This window comes from Portunus trituberculatus, chromosome 40 (genome assembly GCF_017591435.1).
Source record: "Portunus trituberculatus isolate SZX2019 chromosome 40, ASM1759143v1, whole genome shotgun sequence".
NCBI classification, from domain to species: Eukaryota; Metazoa; Arthropoda; class Malacostraca; order Decapoda; family Portunidae; genus Portunus; species Portunus trituberculatus.
In genome coordinates, this window is record NC_059294.1 from 28,510,312 (window position 1) to 28,535,311 (window position 25,000).

The following is a 25,000-nucleotide window of genomic DNA, read 5'->3' on the forward strand; positions in this document are numbered from 1 at the left end:
GCTTAAGTAACTCAATTTTTTCTCTCTTTCTAATTTTTTTTCTCTCTCTCTTTCTTTCTCCCTCTTTCATGTGTGTGTGTACATTTACTCGTGTAAGTGTTCCTGTCTGATCCTATCTCCTTGTCAAGAGAGAGAGAGAGAGAGAGAGAGAGAGAGAGAGAGAGAGAGAGAGAGAGAGAGAGAGAGAGAGAGAGATAGACTTGCATGTTTTCTTCCTTCTTACTTATCTCATTTAAAAAATAAGACAAATAAATAGCAAAGAAGAAGCAAGAAGTTAAAAGTCATAATGATAATCGTCAAGTTTCACGGAAGGAGGTTTTGTGGTTCTTACGTTTATTCTGTGACTAATGAAACTTTCGGAACGCGTGGCCCGCTGTGTTTTGTCTTGGCGGTGGTGGTGGTGGTGGTGGTTTGCAGGTTGTGAATTATTGGTGAATTATGCTTGAAACCCACACACACGCACAATCTCTCTCTCTCTCTCTCTCTCTCTCTCTCTCTCTCTCTCTCTCTCTCTCTCTCTCTCTCTCTCTCTCTCTCTCTCTGTTCGTGCTTGTTTGTGCCTGTTAATCTCTCTCTCTCTCTCTCTCTCTCTCTCTCTCTCTCTCTCTCTCTCTCTCTCTCTCTCTCTCTCTCTCTCTCTCTCTCTCTCTCTCTCTCTCTCTCTCTCTCTCTCTCTCTCTCTCAAAACAAGCCGCTCACCGCCAGGACAGTGGGTGCTTGAAATACGAGGCAACACATCTTAATATTCACCAAGAAGCCGCGGTAACTAGTCTGCCTGACGCCTGACGCTCCTCCTCTCCTCTTCTCCCTCTCCTCTTCCCTCACTCCCTCCCTCTCTACAGCACTGCCAACATTGCCAAAAGAAATATACACGTTTGATTTTCTTCTCTGGTCAGCCATGGTGGCGGTGGTTGGGCCAGGTGGCAGGACGGAGCAGGGGAGGGAGCGGGAGGCGGAGATGTCAACGGCGGCGGGAAGAGAAGCAGCTCGGGGCGGCGGCGGCGGCAGTGACAGGTCTGGTTCGCGGGCGGGGTGAGGCGAGTTGGGCACCCGGTAACCTCCTCCCTCCCTTCTTCCCTCCCGCTCACCTCCCGCCGCCACAGAGCTCACCACTCGCCCGCCGCACCTGGTGGCGCACACACGCACAGCGGCCTCTCTCTGCGCCCTTCTTCACTCGCTTGCCCCCGCCGGCTATATCTTAGGTTCTCTTAGCCATCCCTCCGTCACCCAGCGGTCTGCTTATCTGCCGTGCCCTGAAGGGAAGCCTCTGCGCCACGCAAGGCACCACAGTGCTCGACGCCCATCTGTGTGACACGTGCGCCCGAGTGTGTTTACCTGCCGTGTGCTTGAGGTGACAGGGGGGCGTGTGCCAGGTGTGTGCCGGACAAGGGAGCCGCCACTCAGAAAGACTCTCTTGGCGGTACTGGCGGCCCAAGTGTGCTGGTCAGTGAGTTCTTTTTGTGCGTCGCGTCAGTCAAGTACCGAGTGGACACCATCGCCGTCATGGAAACCGCTCATGTGTTTGGATAATCCCGCAAGTGCCATTGTGACGCGTGTTGACTGAGGCCGAGGAGCAGCATAACGCCACCGCGGGATTGGCCTAATAGAACACACTCTTCCCCGTGAGGGTTGTCAAGGTTACTGAGGAACGCTTCACGCCGAGCCACTCAGCGTCCCGCGGCGAGGCAGGGGCGCAGTGTTGAGCAGCGGGAAGCACGCCCGTCGTTGTCGCATCACCGTTTCGTCGGGAAGGATCGGAGGCAAGTTAGTGTGTGAACGAAAAGAAGACTCCTTTTTGCAAGTTACGCCGAGGCAGGTGGTGTTGTCTAGGATCGTGCGTGCGTGCGTGTGTGGTATTGGGGATAAAACCCTCTTAACCTGACTTACGTAAGCGTGATGTTACGGGCTTGCTTGCCTCACTGAGTCGAGTGTCTGCCAGGAATCCTAATCAGATCTTGAACCGAGTTGCGAACCACGCCAGTACCGGGAGCTGCCGGGAGGAAATCTGTGTGGGTTTGGTAAATCGGATCCAAATCTGCCGCGTGTGACTCCTCGTGCGTTGTATTTATGGACTTAATGCAAAGTGTATAAAACGAACCTTTACGGCGCGAGGGTTTGATAGCCCCGCTTGGTGCAGCATTAAGGCGGTCCGGTGATAAGCGTGGGTATAATAGCGTGTCGTGGGGCCCTGAAGTGCCCACTCCCTTTTGCCGCTGACAGAGCAGTGCGGCAGGCGTGTGCGTGTTAGAGCAGGAGTGAGAGGCGTTACTGCTGGGTGTGGATACATACCCTACCCTTGAAGAGGGTCTGGATGTTGAGGTCGCGAGCCAACGAGAGAAGAATTGAGGAAAGTCGGAGAAGATCGCGTGGCATCTTAAGTGAATCTCAGCGCGCGTGTGGTGATCCTGTGGCTTGTGTTGCTTGATGCGCGCCGAGGAAATCTGATACCGAGGAGTGAGTCTGTGAGGAAACACGATTGTAGTTATTCAAGAAGACTGCAATTTGTGAGTTTGCGCCGAACGGGACGAAGGTGGGAGCGGCGCAGCATCTCAGAAAGGAGGAGGAGGAACCCGCTTCTCAAGGTAAGGGATCTCTCACCTGTAACGCAACCTTCACTCGCCCGCTCGGAACAACAGGTACACAGGCAGGAAGGGAAAAAAGTAGCCGGCAGTTGTTGTGAGTGCAGTTGGTGGCTTACCGATGTGTGGTGATGTAACTTGTTTTATTGTGTGATGTGTGTGTGTGTGTGTGTGTGTGTGTGTGTGTGTGTGTGTGTGTGTGTGTGTGTGTGTGTGTGTGTGTGATGAAATGGTTGCACTGAGAGCGCTGTAATGTGTTGGTGTGGGATTGAAAGTGCATGTTTTTCTCTCTCGTTACACATATAATGGTGGATGGCGATAGTGATTTGAAGGACATTAACTCTCTTGCATTCTTACATTCACATTCCTATCTATAATTCCGAAGGGTTCAGTAGTAATCTAGTGCGGTAAGAGGTTGTTGCGTTAAGACTTGATTAAGTGTATATACGTAACGTTACTCACAATTATCCACGTCATGCCCGCCGCCACACAGCTCCCCTGACTCACCTGAAGCACCACCACACAAAAGAAACTCATTAGCGTTCGCCGTTTCGAATTCGCGAGTCACTCCGTCTTGGTTCCCCGCGACAGGAGAAACGAATGAACTTCTTGTGAGCGACTGACAAAAATCGACGAGGTTAATGAGATCGCGGCGGACACAGGCTTGATTCTTCCTGTTGTGAGCCACGCAGGTAATTACTCAGGTGAGGGAGTGGCGGGCGAAGCAGCAGCAGCAGCAGCAGCAGCAACAGCAGCAGTGAGCCGCCACCCGCCACCAGGCAGGGCGAGCACGTGGCGGCTGGCATGCGAGCGGACGCGATGTCGATCACACAGCACGTGCCTGGCCGTGCTGGGCTGACAATCACAGCCCACGCGCTCGCTCACCACACACACACACACACACACACACACACACACACACACACACACACACACACACACACACACACACACACACACACACACACACACACACTTGCATATGTTTGTTAATATTTATGTGCACGAGTATCTAAGTGTTAAAAGTAGTAGTTGCTATAAATGAGAAGTTTGTGAGTTACGTACAAGGAAATGTGTTGTAAGTAATGCGATTATGTTCCTTCTATTAGGTGCGGGTCACGTAAAGTTTCCTTGACCTCTTACGTAGTGTTGTGTTCGTAGACAACGTGTTGATTCATACAACACAACAATCTGCGTGGTCAGTGTCAATATTAGCGACCATTGCATTTTTTTTTTTTTTATGTAAGGAGAACTACTAAGGGCAAAAAAAAAAAATAATATTAGAAAAAAAAATGCCCACTTAAATTCCAGGACTGAGAACAATAAGGGCTAATGTCAAAAAAATCTCAGTTTTGAGAAAAGCAAGTATGAAATATTGCATCCTTTATTAACTATCAGGTAATTACAAGAAACGAGCGCCAGTGTAGCTCCCCGGATGCATGGACGACATTGGCCATTATAGCACTGATAGGCTGATGAATTTTGAGTTTAGTGGCGTGCTTATCAACAAACGGCCATTTTTTGACATAGTCCCTTCTAACTCTCAGCCCTAGAATTGTAGTTTCCATAAAATAATCAAAAGAATCTACCTAAATCAAGAAAAAAAATAGTACTCAGGTGTGCAAATCTTATTACTTGTCTGACATTACCAAAGAGAACTCCATTTCCTGTGTTACTAAGCTTCGGTACAGCGTGTTATCTGTGCACCCTCCTTCGTCCTGCCTTGAATGCTCTCTGGTTAGGAAGACCGGCCATTTAGAGATAAGTAAATTACCTTCGTGTTTTTTTTCAGGTATTATGTGTTTCTTTTTATCTTCATAGAGAAACGCTTGGCAGACCTTTACTCTCTATCTACAGTTAGGCCTATTCGTAAATAAAGGAAAGAAATGGCGGTCTGTGGGCATTAAGATTTTGTGGGTATTTCGTAGCGTGTTTGATGTACTAAAACACTCAACTTCCGCAGCCTTGAAGTAGAATAGCGTATACCTCCGATTAAAAGTTGAGAATTTGAAGGTGAGTTGAGGTATAGTACATGTTGTTATTGAGATGAGCCTCCCGAATGTACTAGTAGTGTTCTGGGATTCATTTCGCAATAGTAAAATGGAAATTGGTGCATTTTGTAGCCTTGAAATTAGTGAGAGAATGTATTGGATCTTTAATTATACGCTTAGACTTCAAGATCACCGTGCATGATATTTCAAACCGAATTGTGGGATTAAAGCGTTTAATGAAAGATGTATGAACTGAACCTAATTCGTGACGCGCTTCACTTAGTATAGCGGATTCGTAAGTCTTTATATATCCCGAGCTGTATGAATGAAAGTTAATATTTCTTTGATCTGTATTACTATCAGAGTAGCGTGGGACTAGAGCAGAGGCTTAAACGTTGTAAAGGATGTATAAAACTAGCCTAATACTCGCATACAGAGAGTCTATCACCTGTGTTACTTGAAAACCAAAACACAGCCGGCGGCGTAAACGTTTTATTACAGACGCAGATGTATCCGCTTATGTATGGCTGCCTGATTACGTGGTGGAGGCATTACTGTACTTAGCCGTGAGTTATTAGCTGAGCGGCGGCGTCCAGCACCTCGGCACAACTCCAAAGGTTACGAGCATCTCCCTCTCTCCCTACCTCCCTCCCTCGCAGGTAGCCCAGGGTAGAAGTTACCTTTCCGTAATCACGTATTCATGGCCCATTTTTCACTCCCTCTCCGCTGATTAACAAGATTTCCCTCACCCATCATTCAGTCAGTCGTGTCCCGCCGGGAGACGACCACACCACCGCGACCACCACGGGAACCACCACCACCACCGCCACCACCTCCACCGCCACAACGACGCATTAGTGGAAGGGATACTGTATAATTTCATCCCTATCACTCTTGTCTCTCCCGCACGTGAAAGAAAAGTGAAGAGCTTTGTATTTTTGTCTAGTTCTTGTGCTGTTGGACGTTAAGCCTTAAATTATTCAGGCCATCGTATTCCTGTCGGTCGAAAGTCTCCCGAGCTGATGTGTACAAAAACTGGAGATATTAATTAAAGCTACACATATATTTTGCATGGAGTTCATCTATCGCAGGAGTATCCAATAAGGGAGGTTGTAAATAGTGAGTACCAGTGTGCCTTATTCGATCGCATGTGCTCGTGAAATTTTATAGTACGTGAAGAGAGAGAAAGAGAGAAAAAAAAAAACGAGATGCACCGCTAAAAATAGAAACGAGAGAGAGAGAGAGAGAGAGAGAGGTAAACATAACAAGCTGTACGTGCAGAAACAATGAATTTGTACATTATAAGCAAGCAAAAGTCCATAGAGGAGAGAAAAGCCGATACAGAAAGAAAATAGAATCATATACACACATATTGACGGAAAATGGAAGTGAGAACCTTAAGGAGAGAGAACACGGCTGTCACCAACACAAGAACTCCATCAGGCAGTGTTATTGTTCGTGGATAGATCACCGTCACTGCCAAGCCCGCGAGGAGAATAATTCATGCCTTCTCTCCTCACCGTTATATTCCTTCCTCCACTGCACGAGTTCCGGCCACTGTAGCTACATTGCACGCACGATGTTACGGGGTCAAGTGTGTGACAGAATCATCCCCTCGGTCTTAGATAGATATCACTTCCAGCAGCAGTGATTGTGTTGATACTGCCGATGTCTTGTCCGTCGTTCTTCAGAGTAGATACGAGCAACAAGACTGAGACAAGAGATAGAGGGAGATAGCGTGTGATGGTGGTGGTGGTGGTAGTGGTGGTTGAGGGAAAGAACTAAAAATGATAGTGATGGTGAAAGGAGGAGGAGGAGGAGGAGGAGGAGGAGGAGTGGAATAGGTGAAATACAAGAAAAGGACGAATGATATAAAGAAGATGAAATGGTGAGAGAGAGAGAGAGAGAGAGAGAGAGAGAGAGAGAGAGAGAGAGAGAGAGAGATTAAACAAAGATGAAAAAAGAAAACTAAACTCACAGACATGCGGGAGGGAATGACCTGGAGGAATTAAAATGTCAGAGGGAATTAAAAGAAAGAAAAAAAAGACCTCTTGTCTTGATTTCTACTCCCGCTGTCACTAATACTCCTCCCGCCAACAATTATTCATTCCTCGCTTTTCTCTACTCCTACCATCCCTACCGTTACTCCTCGGTCCACTACACCACTCCTCCCGTCTCCACTGCAAGTCTTCCGCCGCTACCACTAATACTACATCCTCTAGCTTTCATCCTTCTAATCTTACCCTTTTTCCTCATTCCTCCCGCCTCAATTTATCCTCTCCCTATTCTAATTTCATTCCTCCTCGTCTCTATCTCAAATATCAACATTGCGATACACTCACATCACCATCACCATGTTTCTCCACCGCCACTGCCACGATCACCGCCGCCACCACCGCTGCCGTGACACGCATCAAATATAAAGGCGAAATCAACAACGGCAAAAAGCAACAATCCAAGTGACATAGGTGGGGCCCAGAGGAGGGTGGGATAAAAAAAGGTGATTTAGCGGAATTTGACGTAAGCTCACGGACGGGACACGATTTATGGCGCGACCACCCAAGATTTAGTGGCGTTTTTTTTCTACACCTTCTTCTCCTCCTCCTCCTCTTCCTCCTTTTCCTCCTCTTCCTCCTGTTCCTGCTCCTGCTTCTGCTTCTGCTTCTTCTCTTTTTCTTTCTCTTTATCTTCCTCTTTCTCTTTTTCTCCTCCTTTTATTTTCTTTTTCTTTTTCCTTCTCCATCTTCTCCTCCTTTTCCTTCTCCTTCTCCTTTTTCTCCTTTTCCTTCTTCTTCTTGTTCTTGTTCTTATTCTTGTTCTTGTTCTTGTTCTTTTCTTGTTCTTTTTCTTCTGCTTCTTCTTCTTCTTCTTCTTCTTCTTCTTCTTCTTCTTCTTCTTCTTCTTCTTCTTCTTCTTCTTCTTCTTCTTCTTCTAGTCCTCCTCTTCCTCCTCTTCCTCCTCCTCCTCTCTCTGTGTGTGTGTGTGTGTGTGTGTGTGTGTGTGTGCGTGCGTGCGTGCTTGCGTGTTTGTGTTTGTGTTTGTGTGTGTGCGTGTTTCTTGGTTTTTCGTCTTCCTCCTACCTGAACGTCCTAGTGTGTGCGTGTGCGTGCGTGTGTACGTGTGCGTGTACGTGTGGTAAGCCTCTGAAATTACAACTTTAGTATTTTTGCACGAGTGACGTCAAGTTTGAGTAAAGATGGTGTGAATGTTAATAACGCTAGTAACAATAACTGGGTGAATAACAATAATCGTAACGAAAACCAGAGGAATCAATTTGGTAACGCGTTGGCAGTAGTAGTAGTGACAATCCCGCTGGTAGGACGCACGCACTTCCAGATGATAGATAACATGAGCACTGCGTCGTCATTCTGTAGGTGAAATGCAGACCACTAAGCATCCAAAATGATCATGGGAATATACTGACCCCGATAGGCAGGTTCCCTCAGTGGCCAGTGCCCGCTGCAGATGTCTTGGCTGATCCAGTATGCATAAACAGTGACGCTCAGAAATCCAGCCACACCCAGCACTCTCTTCAGGCTCTAATGTACGTGAGTTTACCTTCAGTATCAAACCCCTTATCTGGTTAGAATATATTTTAAAGTACTGATGAGTCTACCAGGGGATTATTGTGGTTTATATGGGAGTTATAGGTGGAGAACTGAATGAGTGTGAGGAAAACTAGACTTCTGACCATGATTGTACGTGCTAACAGCCCCAATGCATCCCGTAATAGTAAATATATGAAGTGTGCCGGTATGTACAGTGTGTGTGTGTGTGTGTGTGTGTGTGTGTGTGTGTGTGTGTGTGTGTGTGTGTGTGTGTGTGTGTGTGTGTGTGTGTGTGTGTGTGTGTGGTGAGAGAGAGAGAGAGAGAGAGAGAGAGAGAGAGAGAGAGAGAGAGAGAGAGAGAGAGAGAGACAGACAGACAGACAGACAGACAGACAGACAGACAGACAGACAGACAGACACAGAGAGAGAGAGAGAGAGAGAGAGAGAGAGATTTAGAAACAGACAGACAGACAGACAGACAGACAGAAAAGAATAATGGTTAAAATACAGAAATACAATTACGATGCATTCTTGTACACACACACACACACACACACACACACACACACACACACACACACACACACACACACACACACACACACATGCCCCCGTTGTTAAAAATGTAATTTCTTCTGTTCGCATCTCAATATATTGTTTACCTTTATGTTTTGGAGGTCGACTTTCGCGTCCCCTCCGCCCCGTGACTGCTGTGGAGCCTGTGTTTATTAGGCCTGGCGGGAGAGAGAGAGAGAGAGAGAGAGAGAGAGAGAGAGAGAGGGATTGCAGGAGTCACAGAAGGGGAGACATTGAAGGTGGTGAGCCGAGGGAGTCGTGAGGGAAAGCCACCAGTGTTGTTCTAATGTTGTATGTTAGAGGAGAACTTTGCTTAATTCTTCCTCCCCTGTGTTGCCTTTATTAAGAGTAACTCCCTCCCTGTCCTTCCCTCGTCTTCTCACTCTTATTTGATTTCCTGGAGGTTTTAATCGGTTTTTTTTCATAATCATAGTTTTTTTTTTTCTAGTTTATTGATTTTGTTTTTTTTTCTTTGATTTTTTATTCGTTTTCTTTTTAATCATCTTTTTTTTTTCGTTTATTGATTTTCTGTTGTTTTTTTTAATCTTATTTTTTCTTTTTTTAGTATTCGTTTTTTTTTCGTTTTTTTCTTTTATTGATTTTCTGATTTTTTTTCTTATTTTTCTTTGATTTTAGTATTCGTTTTCTTTTTAATTATCGTGTTTTTGTGAGTTTATCGTTTTCTCTTTTGTCTTTTGTTATATTTCTTTGTTTTTTTTTGGCAGCATTTCCTTTTAATTTATTTTTTTAACATTTTTCTACGGTGCATTTGTTATTATTATTATTATTATTATTATTATTATTACACTTTTTTTCATTTTATCTATATAGTGAGTTTCCCTTTAAATTATGCACGTCCTGTTCCCTTCATTTCATTTCTCGATGTTTTTTTTTTCACATTTTTCTCGGATTTTTGATAATATTTCCTTTATTATTTATTTTTTCACCATTTTTCTACGGTGCATTTATTATTTTTATTTCATTTTATCTTTATAGTGAGTTTCCCTTTAATTATGCACGTCCTATTCCCTTCATTTCATTTCTCAACATTATTTTGTTTTAGTTTATTTTCAGCTGGTGTGTTCCTCCCATTCACGTAATATAATTTTCTCGAGCATTAAATGTTTCTTTATAATATTTTCCTTCAGAGGTGGGAGAGGGGGTCATGTGTCACGTAATCTTACCCTCCGTGTTGTTATTTATTTTCCATCAGGCGGTTCCTATTTAGCACTTTACATGTTCTGCTTCCTTTGGTACAACATTTCTTTAAGGTATTCCTTTATTTTACGTTTTAGCAAGAATAACTCTCATTCTTTTATATTTCCCCACTGATTTCTGACGTAGCTTCATGTTTTTCCTTTTTCGGTTCCCATTCAGCACTTTACATGTTCTGCTTTACCTGCTCTTCCTCTGTAGAAAATTTAATTAAGTTATTTCTTAATTTTATAATTTTTCCAAGAATATCCCTCAAATTTTTCTGACGTACCTTCATTTTTCCGTCTTTATCGGTTCCCATTCAACACTTTACATGTTCTGCTTGACCAACTCTTCTCTCTCTCTCTCTCTCTCTCTCTCTCTCTCTACAAAATTTCATTAAGATATTCCCTCATTTTATAATTTTTGCAAGAATATCCCTCACATTTTCTGACGTAGCTTCATATTTTCTCCTTTATCTGTTCCCATTTAGCACTACATGTTCTACTTTACCTGCTCTTCCCTCTGTACAAAATTTCATTAAGATATTCCCTAATTTTACGTTTTAGCAAGAATATCCCTCATTCTTTATAATTCCCCTCTAATTTCTGACGTACCTTCCTCTTTTCTCCTTTAATTCTGAATTTTTATGCCTTTCTCTTTGTATTTGCCCGAATGAGGAGTGTCAGTAAGGTGGTGTTAGGTCCAGATGTCATTGCCTGGAACGAGACTCTGGTTCAAGGTCACTGGTTCCGATACTTTAACCTTTAGCACGGTCATAGGAGGGAGAGAGAGAGAGAGTGTGTGTGTGTGTGTGTGTGTGTGTGTGTGTGTGTGTGAGAGAGAGAGAGAGAGAGAGAGAGAGGGGGTTAAAACGAGTAGATTATTAGAAAGAAAAATAGGAAGAGATAAAAAAAATATATAAAAGAAATAACAAGACGAAATGAAAGAAGAAAAGGACGAATTACTGAAGAAAAATGAAGAAAATACAAGTAAATGAATGATTAAAAAAAATGAATGAAAAAAAGGAAAGAAGACAAAATGAAATAAAAAAATATATATACTGAAGAAACGAAGAAAAAAACAAGGAAATGAGCAAAGAGAAAAAAAAAAAAAAAAAAATAAACAAAACCAGAGAGAGAGAGAGAGGAAGGGATAAAAGAGAGGGAAGGGAAAGAGAGGAGAAGCAACGAGAGAGAGAGAGAGAAAGAGATAGAGAGGGAGAGGGGGAGAGAGAGGTATGGAAGGGAAGGAGGGAGGAAGGGTGACCGTGTTTTAAGGGCGTTCAGGACAAGTTCGGGGTAATTGTTTGTTTATCTGTGTGAGTTAATCGGTCGCAGTACATTTAATGGCGCACTTACGGATTTGTAAAGTTTCCCCCTTGCTACTCTTTTTTTTAATCCGTTTTTCCTTATTTCGTGTTTGTTCTCATTTATTTAGCTTGATACATAAGAGAGAGAGAGAGAGAGAGAGAGAGAGAGAGAGAGAGAGAGAGAGAGTTCATAATTATTTGTTTGTTCTATTTATATTGATACGTGTGGTTCTGGCAGAGAGAGAGAGAGAGAGAGAGAGAGAGAGAGAGAGAGAGAGTAGAGTCATAATTGTGTTTGTCCTATTTATTTATTTTGGTACGTATGGTTATGGCAGAGAGAGAGAGAGAGAGAGAGAGAGAGAGAGAGAGAGAGAGAGAAGGGGGGGGTTCAGTCAATAAGATATACGAGCCAAGACCAATTTGTTGTAGGATGGCAGGGATAAAATTCCTGTTATGAGCACATTTCCTTTTCTTTTTCTCTCTAATATTTCCTTTAGACAGTTCCGCCATCCACTCATCGTCTCTTCCTCTTCCTCTTCCTCTTCGTCTTTCCCTCCATCCGTAGCTGATTGTTTCTTTCTTTTATCTTATCTTTCATTCCACCTGTTATTTATTTTTCCCTCACTTTTAATTTTTCTTTCTATTTTTACCTCTTTCTATTTTCTACTATCATTTTTCTATTGCTTTTGTCTTTCTATGTTAGTCCTTTTCTTATTTATGTTTGTTTCTCCGTTTATCCTTTCTCTACCCTTCCATTTATTCCAATTTTTTGTCTGTTTTCATCTTCCGTTCTTTGTTTGGTTTATTTTTTTTTTCATTTATTTTAATCTTCATGTCTCTAGTGACTTTCTTGCTTTATCTTCCAATGGTAGTCCTTATTCTTATTTATGTTTCCTTTTCTTTCATTAGTTTTCCGTTTATTTATCTCAACCTTTTCCATTTATTCCAAGTTTTATCTGTTTTCATCTTTCTTCCTTTGATTGATTTATTTTTGTCTTCATTTATTCTATTCTTCATTTCTCTAGTATCTTTCTCCCTGTGTATTTTATTCATTCATTTTTCCTTATCTTATTCTGTCTTATCCTGTAGATGTCCCATTCTTATTATTCTCTCTCTCTCTCTCTCTCTCTCTCTCTCTCTCTCTCTCTCTCTCTCTCTCTCTCTCTCTCTCGTCTGTTTCGCCCTGCCTGTTTCGAGTGGCAATAACTTCTATTTTTACACCGCTGTTCACTCACTTCATCTCTCCATCTACTCGTTTCTATGTTTTCCCTTCAACCGTTGCGTGTGTATTTCATTGTTACTCTCTCTCTCTCTCTCTCTCTCTCTCTCTCTCTCTCTCTCTCTCTCTCTCTCTCTCTCTCTCTCTCTCTCTCTCTCTCTCTCTCTCTCTCTCTCTCTCTCTCTCTCTCTCTCTCTCTCTCTCTCTCTCTCTCTCTCTCTCTCTCTCTCTCTCTCTCTCATCCGTCTTTATTTAATTCGTGTTTTATTTTAATCTCTGTTCTTTTATTTCTATTTTCTGTGTGTGTGTGTGTGTGTGTGTGTGTGTGTGTGTGTGTGTGTGTGTGTGTGTGTGTGTGTGTGTGTTTAATTTCAGTGTTTCTCATAGTTCATTCCTTTTTTTTCTACGTTTCTACCTCTCATTCTGTTCACGGTATTTTTTTTTTTTTTTTACCTCTTATTTTCTTTTTTTTTCATTCAATGTTGATGTTCTTTCCTAATTCTTATTATTGTTGTTATTGTGATTATTCTTGTTATTGTTCCACGGTGTTTTGTATGTTTAAGGTTTATTTTTCCATGTTATATTTCGTCGTCGTCGTCGTCTTTGTTGTTTTTGTTGTTGTTGTTGTTGTTGTTGTTGTTGTTGTTGTCGTTGTTTTCTAAATGTTCCGTATAATAATTTTCCCTTGTTCAGTATTGTCCTACATGTTCGTCCTTTTTTTTTCAAGATGTAAAAAAAAATCCTTATATCTACACCTGCTAGTCTCTCTCTCTCTCTCTCTCTCTCTCTCTCTCTCTCTCTCTCTCTCTCTCTCTGGTAATCACCGCCAACACGCCAGGTCTCGCCTCGTCGCCGCCCCGCAGCCTGCCTCTCAGGACTCGTAAATTACCTGCTCCAGCCAACCTGTCGTAAAGTTTATAGGCGCCGCTTGGGTTTTGCCCAGAGAGAGAGAGAGAGAGAGAGAGAGAGAGAGAGAGAGAGAGAGAGAGAAAGAGACAGAGAGACAGGCAGACAGAATGCCATATACTGAAATAGACGTGCAGATAGACAGAAAAATAGAAAGGAAAACATGTAGATTACCGCATGGAAAGGCAGAAACATTGAATTCACACACAGAGAAGATGTTGAGACCTAAATAGACAGACATATAGGTAGAGGTACAGAGAAGTAAGTGAATGAAGCTAAAAAATGGGTAAAAAACAGAAGACAGAATCCACAGAGACGCAAAAACGATTAACGGACAAACACTCCTTCCTTCGTCTCCCCTCATCCCTCTGTGCCGCCCAACCGCCGCCGCCGCCGCCTCTCCAGCCGCTCACAGGCAAAGGAAACTCAAGAAGCATTGTGAATTTAAGCTAGGAATCGGGTTTGACTGCTTATTATTACAAGACACACAATACACAACACAGCACACACACACACACACACACACACACACACACACACACACACACACACACACACACACACACACACACACACACACACACACACACACACACACACACACACACACACACACAGAAGACTAAGCACACCTCGGGAATTTATACTCCATTAATGTTCACCTGATGTTACTTATTTGTATAAATTGTTGCTCATTATAGTGGTGGGCAAGACTTAACACTGCTGGCGGCTCTCTCAGATTTGTGTTCCTCGCTGTGCAGGTGTAAGACGAGAAAATGTCTTGCTGCACACAATGTAAGAAGCATACGTATCAGAAACGGTGGAGTGCACGTAAAGTGTACCTTGTGAAATGAGCGTCCGATATCAATGAACTTGTTAGTTAGGAAGCCTCCGCCGCCGCTCCAGGACCTGACGTGCTCGTGAAGGAAGAAAACTTTTGGATCATCATATAAAAGTTTAACAAAATCGTGCTCTAACTCCATGCTGATAACCAGAGTATATGTTTAATAATCTTGTATACGTACTGCATGTATGATTATAGGCGAATATACATTGAAATATATACTTACTACCAGCACACTGAGTAAACACGACACGCATGACTTCTACTAAACCTTACCCTCAGTCTTGCCTCCTCACTGTCCTATCAGGCGAGTCGCAAAAACAAGCGCACGGGACTGCCTAGAAAGTTTTCGTGGTACGTACATCCTTGTATCCATCCACGAGGCAAGATGTAAATGTTTTTTTTCTAGATTTTACGTTGAGGCTTATTTACTTTCATCCCGCGTGTCCTAACAAGCAATTAACAAGGGCGGGAGCAGAGTGCAGCTTTGTGCGTTTACTTTTATCTACAAAATGAGACGGGAAAAGTCAATTACTTGATTCCCTTTCTTATTCTCTCATGTCGTAACGGCCGACCAACAAAAGACGAGGACAGAGGACAAAAAACAAACTCTACCAAGCGATCAACAAAAACGAAGACAAAAAAAAAAAAAAAAAAAAATCTCCAGGAAAGAAGTGACTCCTTGGGCTTGATATCATGCACGGAGTAAAGACGACAATGATATGAAGTTTTCTTCTGTTGATTTTCTCAGGGAGTAGTTCAGATACAAAAAAAGGGTATGAGACAGAACACTCCTTTGCTCTCTGCCATCTATCCTCTGGGAGACTCGGAACCTCTGAATCACTCGACTGCCCTGAAAAGCCTCTAATTAGATATACACTGATTTTGAAGAGTGTGTTTAATGAATGTAATAACAAATTTTAAACTTCTACATTATTAAGACGATGAATATTCTTGAGAATCGAAGTAATAATATTTGTGGCCTTTGAAAATACTGGTGGTGAGAGAACAAGACGTTTCTGAATGCGGTAATAGATAAAAAAAAAAGTCAAGAGAATGCCTGAGGGAAGGAAAAGCTTGACGTGCGCTATTTTGACAAACACGTGTCACTGAAGAATATTAAAGGGAACAGAAGAAACACTAAGGGTTGGTAAAAAGACACTCAGGATGTGTTAATGGAAGCAATACTGCACCCAACCCAGCAAGGTGGGTGGGAAACCTTCACTTAAATGTTTCACTGAGCATGCACTAAATTTGAGACGGAACACACCCATTTTTACCCACCTAAGAGAATACACACACACACACACACACACACACACACACACACACACACACACACACACACACACACACCACTGACATAATGATGTTTGCACGATCTCACCACTACTTGAGTTAATGGTTAAAGCAAATCCTCAAATAAGTGAGGCAGTAATAGCAGGGTGAGTGAGTGAGCCAGCCAGCCAACCAGCCATGAGCCAGCAAGGGGAGGGCGTGGTGGTGGTGGTGGTGGTGGTGGTGGTGGTGATGCATGAAGGTGAGGGAAAAGTAGAAAAATATTTACCGTATCCGAGATGATATTAAGTTGCAGAAATATTGAAATCGTGGCGTGTAAGTGTAATGAGGAAGGTGAAGCAATGTTGTGGATGGATCTCGTAATTTGCGTCTTTCGTCTTACTTCCTTGCCTCTCAATCATTCACTCCACTTTATGATGCGTGTGGCCTTGCGATACTTATTTTTGTGTTGCTCTCTCTCTCTCTCTCTCTCTCTCTCTCTCTCTCTCTCTCTCTCTCTCTCTCTCTCTCTCTCTCTCTCTCTCTCTCTCTCTCTCTCTCTCTCTCTCTCTCTCTCTCTCTTCTCTTTTTTGCTCTTCACCTCCTTTTTTTTTCTATCCGTCTGCTTCATGTCACTGTCTGTATGTTCATCTCTCCTCTCTCCTTCCCTCCCTCATCTTATCTCCTTTCGTCCCTTCATTGCACTTCCCTCATTCTTCTCTCGCATGTCTCCTTCCATTTCCATTAACCTTCCCTTCATTCCTCCCTCCTACCCTTCCCTGCTTCCCTCCTTAGCTCCTGCCTCCCATAACTCATCGGGCTCCTTAAGTAAGATGGAAGGAAGCTTTTATTTAGAGTGAACCCTAAAAAAACTCGGCAAAAATGTGTACTGTGCTGAGAGGATCTATTAAGTTTACGGCCACAAGTAAAGTGAGCTGCTTATCACGCCTTTGTAGGGGTGCAGAGAGGGAGAGAGAGAGAGAGAGGGTGTGAAGGCAGAAGAAAAAGATGTAAATGGAGAAATGACGATGAAAATAGTAGTGGGAGTAGTAATAGCAACAGCAGATGGTAATAGTGTGAAGAAGGCAAAGATATGTAGGGGGTAAAGAATAAAAAGGAAGGTAAAAGTAGTGAATAATGAACAATATTAGGAACAAGAATATGAAAGAGAACGAAGATGGTTAAGGTACAGAAAAATAGTACTGAAGGAGCACCAGAGAGAGAGAGAGAGAGAGAGAGAGAGAGAGAGAGAGAGAGAGACTAAATACCACCAAGACGAATACAATAGTAAGAATTCTAATAAATATAAAAAAGGTTTATTAGAAAAAAACTAATCTTTCTCTCTCTCTCTCTCTCTCTCTCTCTCTCTCTCTCTCTCTCTCTCTCTCTCTCTCTTAATTATGCTAATGAGAATAATAAGATTGAATTCAGCTTTTTTGCCTCATTTCTTGCTTGGTTGCGGAAATGGTGGTGGTGGTGGTAGTGATGATGGTGGTGGTGGTGGTGGTGGTGGTGGTGGTGGTGGTGGTGGTGATTGAGATCTTAGGAAATGGTACATAATTGTTTTATTGATAACGTGTATTAAATTATTATCGTAAAATCCGATTCACTTTTTCATTGATATATTTAGTGTGTTCTTGTTTTTTTTTTTTTTTTGTTCTTTTGGTCTTACTCTTGTTTTTCCAGTTCTTGTTCTTATTTTTCTCTTCTGTTATCTATTTTTCTTCTTCCTCAGATACCTCACCTTATGACAAACAGGAGGAAATTTTATGTCTTCTTTTTGTTTTCTTTTGCTTTCCTCCCTCTCTTCCTTTTCTTCATATCCTTTTTCCTTACATATTCCCCTTCATCTCTCCCCCTCCCTTCCTCGTACTGCATATTTCCCTATCTTCCATATATGCTCCCCTTTGTGGTTCTTCCTCTCTTCCTCCTCTTCATACTCTCTTTCTTCCATATATCCTCCCTCTTGCAATTTTTCCCTCTCTTCCTTGTCTTCCATATTCTATACTCTCCACCTCCTTCATATAGTTCCCTTGTGTTTCTCCCTCTCTTCCTTGTCTTTTATATTACATCCCTTCCATATATCCTCCCATATTTCATTCTTCTCTTATTATCTTTCTCCTTCCATGTATCCCTTCCCTTGCTTATCCTTATCTATTTCTCATCCATATTCTCCTTCCATATATCTCCCCTTCACTCTTCACCACCACCATCACCGCCGCCACTGCCGCCTCCACCGCCGACACGACCCTCACAAGCCACCAGATCGTGTCATCTCGCAATCAGCCCGCGAATCTCCACGGGACTGTCCTGCTGCCCGCCTCGCCGGCCTTCACCTGGCCCCAAACTGGCTTAATTGACGATAATTATGGAGCGAGACAAGGTGGTCGGTGATTATATTCAAATTTTTACGAGCAGCCTGGGCGAGGAGCGAGGGGACAGCGGCGTGGGGCGGCGGATGAAGGTGAGGGTGACAGCGAGGGGTGGCGAACGGGCGAGATAGTGAGACGCTGGCCTTGTCCTCGGAAAGTGGTGCATCTTGTTGGTGTTGGTCCTGAGGCTGACGTGGGTGTGGCTGGCGTGCCTTGCGGGGGAAGCGAGAGTGGCCAGGTTGTCATTAGAGTATTAGGAAGGAAAAGGAAGCTGTCTAGAGGAAGCCTTCAAGCCTATAGACATACGCGTGGTAGTCGCTTTCATAATGGACAAATTTTTATGACCACGGAACATTTACCTAGTGTAATAGCCCCTTAAAATAGGTCTTAATTCTTACTACCCCTCGTAAATTTTCCTAGTATCTGTTTAATTGAGTGAGAAACCTGAGGAATAAGCTTTTTTTTCAAGCGAGAGTGGTTTTAGCCAAGACCAATAAATATGACAGCGATGAGAAAAGGCCCACTGAAGGTACCAGTCCATAATAAGATAGAAAAAAAGAGAAGTCTGAAATATAATACGATAATCTGTAGTGTTTTGTGTCTATGTGCCTTGTGTGTGTGTGTGTGTGTGTGTGTGTGTGTGTGTGTGTGTGTGTGTGTGTGTGTGTGTGTGTGTGTGTGTGTGGTGTGATTTGCTGTGTAGACTTTAGAATTGTGTGTCTTACTAACAGATGAGTGTTTAAAGAATATTACTTCTTTATTCCTTCATTCCAGAGAGAGAGAGAGAGAGAGAGAGAGAGAGAGAGAGAGAGAGAATCATGTCTTGTGCATAGATATTTTAATCCTCCAGTGTATGGGATGTCTCACAGAACAATACAATATCGGGATGGTGAAAACAGTGGTGAACAATGCGATTAATGACGATGATGGCGGTACAATGACGGGAATGGTGACAGGGACGGCAATGGTGACAGTGATGGTGAGTTATGGCGGCGATAGTGGTGAGTGTGATTATATTTTCTAAACAGCTCATTTCCATACCGTGTGGAGGGTTATGAGATGATAGGAGGAGAAGGGAGAGGAATAAGAAGAATAGGAGAAGGAGGAGGAGGAGGAGGAGGAGGAGGAGGAGGAGGAGGAGGAGAAGAAGGAGGATTAGGAAGAGGAAGAGGAGGAGGCAAAGCGAGGAAGGCAAACCATGTCACTCGACCAGTTCAGATTGACTTACTGGTGGTGGTGGTGGTGGTAGTGGTGCTGGTGGTGGTGGAGGTGATGACTTGCAACTGTACAGGAGAAGCACAAAGGAGCACAAAGAAGAAACAAGACCAGCACAAGACTTCCTGACTCCTACGGTTATTGACAAACTATGTTATTTTATGTACCTTCATAGTTATAAGATTGAAGAAGGTGAAGGAAGGAAGGAAGGAAGGAAGGAAGGAAGGAAGGAAGGAGCCGTTCATAATGTTGTAGTGCTGGTGACGGTTGTGGTGACTAGAACAAGAAGAAAGGAAGATAGATCATGGTACTTGCAATTATTCAAACACGCCTTACTCTCTCACCTCGACAAATTTTTAAGTCCCTATAGACGAGTGGCAGAGTTTTCATGACAGTTTCTCCTTATGATAAACTAGAAATCTTGCTAATCTATCACCAGAACCACAAAAATATCATTAAACACATGAGTATCTTCAACTAAAAACCTTTGAAAACAGGCGTGAGAGAGCATAGCGTTCTGAACACGGTGGTGGAGGTGATAGTAGTAGTGGTAGCATAAGTAAGGCAGGATCACATGAGGTTAGGCGGTGGAGGAGGAGGAGAATCACGAGGAGGAAGAGGATGGTGGTGGTAACGTAGCGTGGGTTGGCTGGCATAGCGTGGCATAGCGTGGCGTGGCGTGGCGTGCGTGGGTTTACTGGTGCAGATAATGGCGAGGTGACGAGGTGAGAGGTGGCCGCTGATCACTTAAGATAAATACCCACCCTCGTGTTGTTCTCGCACCCGCTGGAAAGGTGGTGGTGGATGTGGTGGTGGTGGTGGTGGAATAGTTGAGACTGGTGTGCTGACTTGATGATTGGATAACACTGGTGGTGAGAAGGCGGCACTATGGGTGATGATGGGGTGGTGATGTGTGGTGTTGAGGGTGTGGTGGGGTAGCTGATAATGGTGTCTTAGTTTATTTATGTACTCATTTAGTGGAGGAGGTGAAGTTAAGGTTACTGAGGTGAAGGTTGTGGTGTTGGTGATAGTCGTAGTGGTAGTGGTGGTGGTGGTGAATATAATAGTATAAATAGTGAAGCACAAAAATAAAAGAACTGTGATAGAAGGAAGTAGTAGTAGAAGTAGTAGTAGTAGTAGTAGTAGTAGTAGTAGTAGTAGTAGCAGTAGTAATAATAACAGTAGAAGTGATATTGGCAGTGTTGAAAATGCCACTGGTGCAGATATAACGACAGTCTGACACAAATATACTACTGAAACAAACATCGAAAAAGAATCAAATCATAAAAATACAAAAAAAAACTTGTAGCTGTAGTGATGGTGGTGGTGGTGGCGGCGGCGGCGGTGGTGTTAGCGGGGACGGAGATCAGTAGTGACGTAAGGGTGGAGAGTGTGGGGGGTGTTGATGCGTGCCCGGAGAGTGAGTGCACGTCATTATAGTGAAGGGAGTGTTGAATTGAGGGTTGGGGGAGAGGGGACTGTGGTAAGCGGCTTAATGTTAGGGCGTTGGGGCTGTTTGAGGCTGTTTAGGGGAGTTTGGGGGCTGTTGAGGGTGGCTTGGCACGCTTAGAGAGAGAGAGTGACACAGAGAAACGGAGAAAGTGAAATGAAGAACAGTAAGAATGAAAGGGAGTAAGGAGTAAGTTGAGGTGGGGAGGAGAGGAGGAGAGAGGGGAAGAAAGCTTGAAAGAAAGGTTTTACATAGACCAGGGAGTTATTTGGGTACTAATAATGAAGGGGAGGAGTGGTGGGGGTGACTGGGTGGAGAGGGAGAGAGAGAGAGGAGAGGGAGAGGGAGAGGGAGGAAGGGAGGGGAGGGTGAGTTATAGCATTGAGGTAAATCGGTGCTCTGTCCCCTTCTCTTACAAGGTTTTATTGGCAATTGTGGGTCGTCTTTTTCATGTCCCTCTATTGCTTAGCCAGCGATTTACAGACTATTTTCTTTCTTTTTGCCGTGGATAATCATGTCTTAATCCTCTCTCTCTCTCTCTCTCTCTCTCTCTCTCTCTCTCTCTCTCTCTCTCTCTCTCTCTCTCTCTCTCTCTCTCTCTCTCTCTCTCTCTCTCTCTCTCTCTCTCTCTCGATTCCCGGAGAAACTATTATTAATTTTTTTTGCCCTGATTTATTTATTTACTGATTCTTGTAAAACTATTCCCGTTGGACGTGTAGCACAGAGAGAGAGAGAGAGAGAGAGAGAGAGAGAGAGAGAGAGAGAGAGAGAGAGTGTGTGTGTGTGTGTGTGTGTGTGTGTGTGTGTGTGTGTGTGTGTGTATGTGTGTGTGTGTGTGATATAGATACGTGTCCCCCCAAAAAAAAAGGCAACTAGATTGATATTTTTTCAATCTCTCTTCTGTGAAAACCCACCCACGCAGACACACACACACACACACACACACACACACACACACACACACACACACACACACACACACACACACACACACACACACACACACACACACACACACACACACACACACACACCCCCCCACACACACACAGCGGCCAATTAACCCTGGCGACCCCTACCTAGCAGAGCCGCCACATAAAGACACAACTCAGACGAAATGTAATCAACAAACTATAAAAAAAAAGAAGGGAATTACCGTGAGGACCTGAAACCCTGAAGGCTGTGGTGGTGGTGGTGGTGGTGGTGGTGGTGGTGGCTTGGGAGGAAACGAAGCACGAGGAGGAGGAGGTGGTGGTGGTGGTGGTGGTGGTGGTGGTGATAATGTTGTCCCCGCAGCGTTGTAAGTAATAATAGACGCAGGCGACTCGTAAATATCACCTTTTTATTCACGTGGTAGTGTCACCTGTGCTGTTTTTGTTGATTCCAATATTTATCTTTGCCTCTCACGTGTGTGTGTGTGTGTGTGTGTGTGTGTGTGTGTGTGTGTGTGTCCCTGCATGCCTCACATTGCACTTGTATTTTATCCTCTTTCTTTCCCTCTCTTTCTCTTCCTTCCTTCCTTTTTCTCTTTCGCTCTTTCTTTCTCTTACCTTCCTTCATTATCTACCCACTGTCGCCGTCACCACCAGTGCCACCCACCCTTGCCTCACTCCTTCCTACACACGCACGCACACACACACGCAGTTGTCGCCTTGTCGTGTGCCGGATCGTCCCCTCCTGCTAGCGTGTTCAAATTAAACAATTATGTCGGCCGAAACACAGCAGCAGCTCCCTGTCACCTTTCCTCCGCCCCTCGCTGCCTTAAAGTCCCCCTCGGCCCTCGCTTCTCTCACGCAGCCCCCAAGCAGGACGATACAAGGCCCCTCTCTCATATATCCAGGTGGCATTCCGTGTAGGAAGGTCTTAGTTATATTTATCCTTCAGTTTAATAAGATATATTAGGTTAATAAAGGATAGTTTTTTCTCTTATGGATATTTTCTCACGATTCTCTCTCTCTCTCTCTCTCTCTCTCTCTGACACTGTGATTATTTTTTTCATGCTCCCAGTTTTGTTTTTCCACGACTTCTTGTAAAAATATTCCCACCATGCTTGTAGCAGTGTGTGTGTGTGTGTGTGTGTGTGTGTGTGTGTGTGTGTGTGTGTGTGTGTGTGTGTGTGTGTGTGTGTGTGTCAGCCAGCTATAAATATATAAGCATAGATCAATTTCTTTTTTCAGTCTTTCTCCTGTAAACATACATCCCTTGCTCCCTTCTCTCTCTCTCTCTCTCTCTCTCTCTCTCTCTCTCTCTCTCTCTCTCTCTCTCTCTCTCTCTCTCTCTCTCTCTCTCTCTCTCTCTCTCTCTCTCTCTCTCTCTCTCTCTCTCTCTCTCTCTCTCTCTCTCTCTCTCTGATATACCATCCACAGTCCTTTACATCTCTTCTACCCTATCACGCCTCTCCTAACCGCTACCTCGCATCCCTACCCAGTACATTGTAACCCATATAAACACTCCTTACAAAGCCCTCAGTCACTCAGGCACTCATAGATCAGCACTACCCAAGCTATTATTCTCCTCAGTGTTCTGTAAGTCTCACTATTTATCCCTTTAACAGAGCGCGGTTTAGCAGTCTCTCATGTTATTGACTCGTTCTCTTTCTACGCTAAGGATTTTTCTCAACGACTCCTTTTTTCTGTCTAATATAGCCAATTCATAGTCCTCGATAAATGTTTCGTGTGGATTTGTTTCTTGGTAAGCGTAGTCTTTAAGAGAGTATAGAAGTTAAGAGGAATTTAAGACAAGATGGTGAAAGATAAGATGATAGGCTGATTAGAAGGTTGTTGGCGGTTCGATATATGGTTCATGTATTTGTTTATCCCTTTAGTAATGGGACACTTTTTTACCTTAAGATTTGTGTACGATTATAGCATTTTTATTGACATTAAGAAGGGTGTATGGAGGGCAGAAGATTAATGGCCACAGTCTTCATTATTTTCATCTCACCCACATCCGAGTTTCTGAAGCTGTATAGAATCACCAAATAGTAAGCAGAATTGATATGGAAATGCGCCATGGTCCTGAATGGGTTGATATTTTGGCTTGAGTGTTTAAACCTTTAGATCGTTTTCTTCCCATCTGTCTCTCATAGAAGCTTAACTAAATTCGTCCTTGTCTCTCTCTTTCCTCTGTTCAGACACCCTCTCCCTTTCCCTTTACATTTCATTAGCCTGTATGGTTCGGAACAACGATTTCTCTTCCTCTTCTCCACTGATTTCTGTCATCCTAATACCCACTGTCCATACAGAACACCTTCTTTCACACCTCTTAATATAGTGTCTTGCATTCCCTCATGTTTCCTTCCCTATATCTTCCTCAGTATCTCGTTTTGCAGCGCCTGACAGCCTGGCTTCACCTCACAGCTTCCACCAACACACTTCATCTCATCTCCCCCTCCTCTCTTCTTCGCTTCCTTCCTTCCTTTCTCCATCTCCATCGTCCTTTCTTCAGCAGGGTAACATAACGTACCTTCCTTCCTCTCAAGACTTGCCCTCTTCTCCCCTTCCAACACACACACACACACACACACACACACACACACACACACACACACACACACACACACACACACACACACACACACACACACACACACACACACACACACACACACACACACACACACACACACACACACACACGTCCCGTTTACATTATAGAACGCTTCACCTGCCTGTAGCGTGTCTGCCTTCCTCCCTCCCTTACCTGTCACTCCTCCTCCTCCTCCTCCTCCTCCTCAACGCACTTGGAAGCCTTTTTTTCAGTCTCCCGTCAAGTTGTTCCCTGCCATGCGACAAGGAAGGAAAAAAGGGAAGGAAGAAAAGGAAGGAAGGAAGGAGGAAGGGAATGTATTTGCCTTGATGTCTTCCTTGGGTGAGAAGACAAGTTTGTACTAATTGAGATGCTCTTCGTATTTTATTTTTTTTGCGTTTTTTTCTTTTCTTTTCCATGTTCTTATCGTGTGTGGTTCTTTGAGTGTGTTGGGTATATTGTTTTTGTGTCTTATTTTCTTTATTTCATCGTTTTCTTGATTTTTTTCCTTATCAGTGTGTTAATTAGACTATATTCTTTTTCGTTTTTTTTTTTTCCTTCTTTTCGATTTTCGTTTTTCATGTTAGTGTAGGTTTTTTTTCTTTTTTTTTTGTCTCATTTCCTTCATCCTTCATCACTAAGTCCTTTTGCTTTTTGCTTTCTTGATCTTCCTTTTACATTTCCCGCTCTTTCTTTGTTTTTCTTTTACTTCTTTTTTCCTTCATTTAATTCTTTTCTCAACAGTCTCATTGAATTCTGCCTTCATTTCTCTTGCTCTTTTTCCTTTTTTCTTCATCCTCTTACATCTCTCGCCCTTTCTTTTTTTTCCTTTTGTCTCGTTTCTTCCTTCTTTTTCTTCTTTTTTTCCACCAATCATTGATTTCTCCCTTCATTTCCAAGTTCATTTGCTATTTTTCCTTTTTTTCTTCATCTTCTTACATCTCTCGCCCTTTCTTTCTTTTTCTTTTTCCTTTGCCCTTTTTCTTCC

At 43.4% G+C, this 25,000-nt stretch overlaps 1 protein-coding gene across 1 annotated transcript in view; it reads left to right on the forward strand.

Annotated features, from left to right (window-relative positions):
• The first annotated feature begins 1,038 nt into the window (after positions 1–1,038).
• LOC123516338 (protein Wnt-5b-like) overlaps positions 1,039–25,000 on the forward strand; it is a 655,489-nt gene continuing 631,527 nt past the window's right edge. The window contains exon 1 of the mRNA XM_045275614.1: positions 1,039–2,582. The gene's annotated coding sequence lies outside the window, so the exon portion shown is untranslated. The remainder of the gene's footprint in view (positions 2,583–25,000) is intronic.